Consider the following 8,695-nt stretch of genomic DNA (forward strand, 5'->3'; position numbering starts at 1 on the left):
TCAAGTATACAAATGTGTGCACCATAGGAGTCCCGAAGAAGGAAGGGGCAGAAAAAAAATTTGAAAAAACAGTGGCTGAAAACTCCTCAAATCTGATGAAAAACTATAATCTACATATCTAAGAAGCTCCACGACCTCCAGGAAGGAGAAACTCAAAAGAGTTTCACATATTATAATAGAAATTTTCAAAAGACAAAGACAAAGACAAAGAGAAGTTCTGAGAAACAGCTCATCACATACAAGGGATCACCAACAAAGTTAACAGCTGATTTTTTACCAGAAGTCATAGAGGTGAGAATGCAATGCACAAAGTACATTTAAAGTGCAGGGTCAGCGGCCGGGCATTTAGCTCAGTGGCATAGGGCCTGCCTGGCAAGTGTGAGGTCCTGAGCTTGGGTCCCAGTACCCAACCCCCCCAGAAAAGTGCAGGGTCCAAAAGACTTTCCAACAGAGAATTCTACATCCAACAAGAATATCCTTAAAACATCTGGAGGGGTATGGGGTTAATAATATCTCCTAGTTATTGCAGGCTGATTAGGTCCACAATCTCCTGAACAAGTGTACAATGAAGGCTAAATAGAGGCAAATGGAATGATTTCAGGGCTCCAGTAAGATCAAAGCCCTCTCATATAATTCTTAATTCTCTCACGGCTAAGACCAAGAACTTCTGGGTCACCCATATTTATTTGGTTATCAGAAGAAGGGAGGAGAGTACTCAAAAAGGGCAGAGCCACTCAAGGACTTCTCTAAGTAAGGTGTTAAATTAATCCACTGAAGAATGAGATGCCTGAGGCTATAGGCTTTATCTCGTTGAGATCTGATCCAGGTGTCCTTGGCTGTGATCCTGTCCTATCTTTTGAGGCTTTCTGGCTTCATCTGCCATTACAGGCTGTAGTAGGGATTAATGACTCACAGAGGTTCACTTACTATGAGTCCACCATTTTCAGATAAGGAGCCTAGGCCTTGGACAGATTCACAAGTGAACATGAAAAACCAATTGATTAATTTAAGTCCTGCTCAGGTCTGCCTTATAGTGGTCTCCATGGGGCAGGGAGCAGTGCATCCAGAGAATTCAACACTGGTAGACCAGCACCACCAAGGTATTAAAGGGAATTCTTTTGACTAAACTGAAAATACACTAGACCTTATGACAGTAACTTGAATCCTCATGAAGAAATAAAAAACACTAATAAAAATAGTTGTATAAATACATATACAAGGTAACATAATTGCATTTTTTGTATATAACTCTGTTTCTCCTATCTGATTTAGAAGATAACTACATAAAAGTAATTATAAATATGTATTAATAGACACAAAAACATACAAGAAATTATATGGCAATAACATTTGAAAGAGGAGGGAGGGAAATGGAGCTATACAAGAGAAAAAATTTTATACTGTTGAAATTTACTATTAATTTGAACTAGATGATGATAAATTGGGTTAATTGTAATTCCTAGAGCAGCCACTAAGGAAATAAGCAAAACTAAAAGTGTATGTAGTGAAAGGACAAGCAATTAAAACAGTACACTGAAACTGTCCATTCAACACAAAAGAAGGTAGTGAGAGACAAACAGAGAACAAAAACATATAACATATAGAAAACAAATAGCAAAACAGTAGATGTAAATCCAACATTATTTGTATCTATATTATATGTAAATTGATTGAATACTCCATCTGAAAAGCAGATACTGAAAGATTGAATAAAAACATGATTAAACTATATGCTGTCTAATAAGAAATAGATTCAAGTATAGAAGAAGGTGGAAAGTAAAAGGATGGAAAAAGATGTACTGTGTACTAGTAACCAAAAAAAAAAAAAAAAAGAGCTGGAGTGGTTATACTAATAACAGACCAAATAGATACAAGGGCAACAATTATTACTAGAGGAAAAGCATATTTTATAGTGATAAAAGGGTCAAAATATGAAGAATTATAAACATACATGTAATAATGAGAGCTCCAAAACACATGAAACAAAAATTCTCAAAATTGTAGGGAGAAATACATAAGTCAACAAGAGTTGAAGAATTAAAATCTGTCTTTCAACAATGGTAGAATAATTAGACAGAAAATCAACAAGGAAGTTGTCTCAATTACTTTTTTCTCATTGCTGGGACAAAATACCTGATTCCCAAAATTAAGGAAGGAAAGGTTTATTAAACTTACAGTTTGTGGAGGTTTCAGTCCATCCTGGGCTGATTCCAAGGCAGAGTAGCACATGGCAGAGGGCAAGCGTTCATGGTGACAGAACACAGCAAAACCAAGAGCAAAAGGGAGGAATGGTGGCAAGCAGCCTCTTTCCCTCCCTTACATTGTATGCAAACTATCCACCGCAGGGCAGTGTAGAACTCACACCCATGATCCCAGCACTGGATTGTGGATCAATCACAAATCTTAGAAGCCCGCCCCATGACTGCATGAGGATTTGAGGGGACGTGCAGACACAAACCATAACAGAAGCAGAAGACTTAAATAACACAAAAAGGCAATTAGACCAAATAAGCATCTATGGAAGCCTTCACCCAACAATAGCAGAATAAAAGTTCCTCTCCAGAGCACATGATAAATTTTCCAAATTTATCCATATTTTGGGTCACAAAACAAGTGCCCATAGGTTCAAAAGGGTTGAAATCACATAAATTATGTTTGCTGACCACAATGGAATGGAATTAGAGATCAATAACAGAAGGATGTTTGGGGAATTTACAAATATGTGGTAATTTAACAACACATTTTTAAATAACCAATGACACAAAAAAGAAACTTCCTTGAGATGAATGGGAAAAAACTCCACAACACAATAAAATAGATTGAATGCAACTAAAATAGTGGTTAAAGGGAAATGTAGCTGTAAACATCTATACTAACCATAAATGTGTGACTTCATATTGTTAGGTACTGATACATTCCAAATTAGTGAAACAATTCAATGCAATCTACACTGAAACTCTAGCTGTGGTTTTATAGCAGAAACTGAAAAACTGAACTTAAAATTCATATGGAAATTTGAGGTATTCACAATAGCCAAAACAATTTTGAAAAAATTGGGCTGGGGATACAGCTCAGGGGCACAAGCGGCTGCCTGGCAAGCACAAGGTCCTGAGTACAATTCCCAGTACAAAAAAAAAAAAAAAAATGAAGTTTGAAGATTCATACTTCCCCACTTCAAAAGTTACCACTAGAGGGGCTGGGGGCATAGCTCAGGGATAGAATGTTTGCCTAGCATGCATAATAATGAAAATAACCTAACTATTTCAAACCATCGTAACCAAGACTGTAGCAAGGTTTAAGAACACACAGTTGAGGGCCAGGGATATAGCTCAGTGGCATAAGCACCTGCCTGGCAAGTGCAAGTTCCTGAGTTCAATTCTTGGTACCAAAAAAAAAAAAAAAGAAAAGAAAAAAGAATACACAACTAAACACATCAGTTGAACAGAAATGAAAGACCAGGAACAAACTCACACATTTATGGTTCACTGATGCTAAAACAATAGGGACAGAATTTTTTTTTAGACAAATGGTGCTGAAGCAAATGGTTATAAATATGCAAAAGAATGAAACTGGGCAACATATACCAAAATAAACTTAAAATGAGTCAAAGACCTAAATGTGAAAGCTGAACCTATAACATTCTTAAAAGAAAACATAGAGGTAAATCTTCATGATCTTGGATTAGGTAATGGTTTCTTCATCATGACACTAAAAGCACAAGCAACTGAAGAAAAAAATAGATAAAATTACTTCATTAAAATTGAAAGCTTAGTCGGGCGTGGTGGCACTTACCTGTAATCCCAGCACTCAGGAAGCTGAGTCAGGAGGATGGCTGCAAATTCAAGACCAGCCTGGGCTACAAAGTGAGCTAAGTCTAACCTGAACTGCATAGTGAGACCCGGTCTCAACAGAACAAAACAAAACAAAACAGAACAAAACAACAACAAAACAATTGAAAGCTTAGGGAGGGGAAGGGAAAAAGGAAGAGATTTAAAAAGAAAAAGAAAACAAGCTGTTGTATGTACATGTAACCACTCCCCAAGAAGATTGTAAACTACAGGAACTGCAAACATCTACTAACAAAATAAAAAACTTTTAAAAATTGAAAGCTTTTGTGCTTCAAAGATACTATTATACAAGTGAAAGGACAACCCACAGGATAGAAAAATATATTTGCAAATTCTATATCTGATAAGGGTCTATATCCAGAATATAAAAATCCCTCAAAATTCAACACTAAAGGACAAATAATCCAATGTAAAATAGGCAAAGCATTTGAAGATATTTCTGCAGAAATGAAATATAAATGATTAATAAGCACATGAAAAGATGCTTAATATAATTAAGGCAATAATTACACAAAAACAACAATGAGATATCATTTCATTCCTACTAGAATGACTATAATCAAAAAGATAGATAATAACAGTTATTGAAGGAAATGTGGAGAAATCAGAATCCTCAGAACTGGAAAGTAAAATCATACAATGTTGAAATGAATGGGGGAAAAACCCACGATATAATAAAATAACCACTTTGAAAAATATTTTGGCAGTTTCTCAAAAAATTAAACACAAAATTACTGTTTGATGCAGCAATTCCATTCCTAGGTATATACTCAAGTGAATTGGAAAAAAGATGTCCATATAAAAGTTTATGCATGGATGTTTGTATATTTTTCGTGATAGCCGAAGTGGAAGCAATCTAAATGTCCACCAACTGATGGAATGGTTAAACCAGATGCCTTGTATCCATACAATGCCATATTATTTGGGTATAAAAATGAAGTGCTGACACATGCTACAACATGGATAATCTTTAAAAGATTATGCTAGGGAGTAGACACAAAAGGTCACATATTGTATCCACTGAAATGTCCAGAATAGGCAAATACATAGAGTCAGAAAGTAGATTAGGGGTTGCTGGAGTTCAGTGGAGGTGAGCGGGAGATCAGGGTGTGACCGCTAATGGATTTAGTGTTTCTTTTGGAGATGATGGAGTTGTCCCAGAATTAGAACATGGTGATGGTGTGCAACCTTGTAAATATACTACAAATCACTGAGTCATACGCTTTAGGTGAATTTTGTGGTATGTGAATTATGTTTCAATTAAGAGACAGAGAGAGAGAGAAAGGACCTAGATGGGTGTGGTGGTGCAGGCCCGTAAAATAAGCACTTTGGTTTTTGTTGTTGTTTGTTTGTTTTTTTGTTTTTGTCCTTTTGAGACAAGATCTTGCTATGTAGTTCAGGCAGGCCTTGAACTCACTTTGTAGCCCAGGCTAGTCTCGAACTCAGCAATGATCCCCTTGCCTCAGCCTCCCGAGTGCTGGGATTATAGGCATGCACCAACACACCCAGCACTGTCAGCACTTTGGAAGGCTGAAGCAGGAAGATTAAAACTTGGAATCCCGGCTGGGTATCTTAGTGATATAATGAGACTCTGACTCAAAAATACAAATAAAAAGGGCTGCTGATATGCCTCAGTGTGAGGCCCAGGATTTGATCTTTAGTACTGCAAAAACAAAACAAAACTAATTTTTAATGTTTGAGAAAGAAGATACATGCATGTGTTTTCTGTGTTGAAATTGGAAACTTCAGTATGAATTTGTGGCTTTCAATGCATGCCGACAGATAGCTATTGAAATAAACATAAATTTGAATGTGCAGGGCCAGAGATATAGCTCAGTGGCACAGGTGTCTGCCTGGCAAGTGCAAGGTCCTGAGTTCGATTTCCGGTACCAAAAAAAAAATTTAAATGTGCATGAACATTGCTTATTTCTGTCCAGTGGGGCCTAGGAGGAATGGCATCCCCACAGCAATGAGCACAACTATCCAACCCTCATTAAGGAGTCCAAGGAATCAGGACACTTTGGAAAGTGACTGCTTCCAAGACTGGCATGGAGTCAGTACAGGGATGAATCAGAAACATGTTGTGCTAGAAAGAACAAAAGCACTCAAAAAAATTATGTCCTTCTGTCCAAATCAGGGACAAGTTGGTATCAAAAGCCATGATAATGATACATTCAAATATATGGCCTAACCTAAGAAATCAGATATAAATCAATAAAGAAACAAATTGAAAATGCCATGGAAAACAGGGTTTTATATGGTTTCAAAGTACCTCTCTATAAGACACTTAACTAATTACAAAAGGAGAAATAACTTCACAGTGGAAAAGGGAGACATCACTTTAATCTCAATATACAGCATCAACAATGGGGCACGTGCTGGGGATTTAGCTCAGCGGCACAGCGCCTGCCTGGCAAGTGCAAGGTTGTGAGTTCGATTCCTAGTACCAGGAGAAAAACAAAACAAGACAAAAAACAAAGAACTAATGGGGTATGTCTACCAGGTGCTCCATCTGTGAAGGTCCAAAGAGAAAAACTAGGAGTTGTTGCTTTTAGGGTATTTCTGCCAGAGATGCCAAATCTAAATAGAACTGTGAGGAAATGTCAGTCAAACCCAAACAGGGGAGGGGGGCATTCTATAAAATGACTGGCATGGAATCTTTAAAAATGTCAAGGTCCTGAGTGTCAAGGAAAAACTGAGAAACAGCTCCAGATTTAAGGAATCTAAAGAAACTTTGCAGCATGTGATTCTGACCTGGATCTTTTTGCTCTCAAGGACTATTGGGGCAAGTAGTGAAATCTGCATGAGGTCTCTGGAATAGATGTCAGTTAATGTCAGTTTTATGATTTTTCTTGTTTTGCTGTGGTGAGGTAGAATTGTGGAATGTCTAAGTTGGTGGGAAATACTATATTATTTGGCAGTGATATATCAGATTGGTGGCTGATTCCCAAATTGTTCAGGAGAAAAGTTCTTTTTTTCTTTTAATGGTGTGCTATTATTTTCCCAACAGTGCATTCAGTGATATCGTGTTGGCATCTTGAATCTGTTTACAGTAGGAATAGAGCCACCTTTAGTATCCATGAAGGATTGGGCTCAGGACCTCCCAAGAATATAAAAATCCATGGATGTTCAAATCTCTCATATAAAATGACACAGTGCTTGAATATAGTCTATTTGCATCCTCCATGTACTTTAAATCATCTCCAGACACTTATGATCCCTAATAGAATGTGAATGCTATGTCAATAGTGGTTACACTGCATTGTTTAGGAAACGATGATAAGAAAAAATCTGCAGATTTTCAGTACAGACTCAATTTGTTTTTTGAATACCTTCTGAGATTGCTTAAAATTATAAATTTGGCAGACTCCACAGATACATAGGCCCACAGTATTTACACCATGAAAATCGATGTAAATTTTTTCTTTCTTTCTTTCTTTTTTTTTTCCCCCTCCCCGGACAATCAATTGCTAAACATTTACCAGTGTATCATTCTTTGTGTCATCTTTCTAGCTTTTTTTTTTAGAAATAAATTTGAGCTTGTTTAAAAAATTGTTAATAACTGGGCATGGTGGTGCACCCCTGTAATTCTAGCACTCGGGAGGCTGAGGCAGGAGGATCACAGTGAGTTCGAGACCAGTCTGGGCTACAAAGTGAGCTCAAGCCCAGCCTGAACTGCATAGTAAGACCCTATCTCAAAAAGACCAAAAAAAATATAAATAAATAAATAAATAATTGTTAAATTTAAAAAAAGGAAAAAGATTAATGACCTACTGCTTCGAGCATCTTTTGATCAAGCTTGCAATAGATATAAAAAGAGCATTTGTGTAGTGTTTTATAGATAACAGAAGCAAATCTCTTTACTGTCATTTAATATTCTTTGTGTGTGTGTGTGTGTGTGTGTGTGTGGTAGTGGGGATTAAATGCAGGACTTTTGTGTTGAGTTAAATCACGACTTTTAAAATTTTGAGACAGAATCTTTGAAGTTGCTATATTGCCCAAGCTGGGCTTGAACTTGTGATCTTCCTACCTCAGCCTCCCAGAGTGCTGGGATTATAGGAGTGTTCCACCGTACCCAGCTGCACTTAATATTCTTGGCAATCCTGTGAAGTAGAATTATCATACCCATTGGAGATACAAGTAAATTGAGGCTTAGATAAATTATGATCTTAAATTTTAGGACAGTGGGTCTTTTTATTCATCTTTGTCTCCTTGGTACTTGACACGTTCCTTGGCATGTAATAGTTGCTCAATAAGCGATGGTTGAATATCTCCAAATGGAAAAGTTGAGTCACAAACTCATAATGTATGACCCCAAATGTCAAGTATTGCCCCTCTTCCAGGCTGGCCTTCCTTAGCAGGTTGGTGGCTCTCCTCTAGCCTTTTTCTGACCACCTGTAGATGAATGGACGGGAAGGCTGAGGCAGCTCTGACAATCGGGGGGTTAGTGTCTTCCCTAGCAATGGGCCCCACCCATCTCCCTCTCCAGATCCTTGGATTGACATTTTTATTTTTCTTCTCTCTTTCATTAAAAAAAAAAAAAAGCAGCATACAATCACCTCACCAGAAGCCAAGCCACCCTCTTTTGCTCAGAGGCCTCAAGGAGATTTATTTCCATCTCAGAGTAAAGTCCTAGAGAGAAAAAGCTACAAAGAATGGCTTTCACCCCAGATAGCTCACTTGAGATGTTAGTAAGAATTGCCTCCTCAGTACTCTATAGCCATGATGAGGAGGAGGCCAAGGAGAGAAAACAAAGAGACTGAGAAAAAGCAGCTGCTTTTGCTGCACCACTAAGAGAGACAGATCCCAGGTCTGATTCCCGGGGCTCCAAGAAGAACTCGACAACT

Source organism: Chinchilla lanigera, unplaced genomic scaffold (assembly GCF_000276665.1).
Source record: "Chinchilla lanigera isolate Chin_1 unplaced genomic scaffold, ChiLan1.0 scaffold00051, whole genome shotgun sequence".
NCBI lineage: Eukaryota > Metazoa > Chordata > Mammalia > Rodentia > Chinchillidae > Chinchilla > Chinchilla lanigera.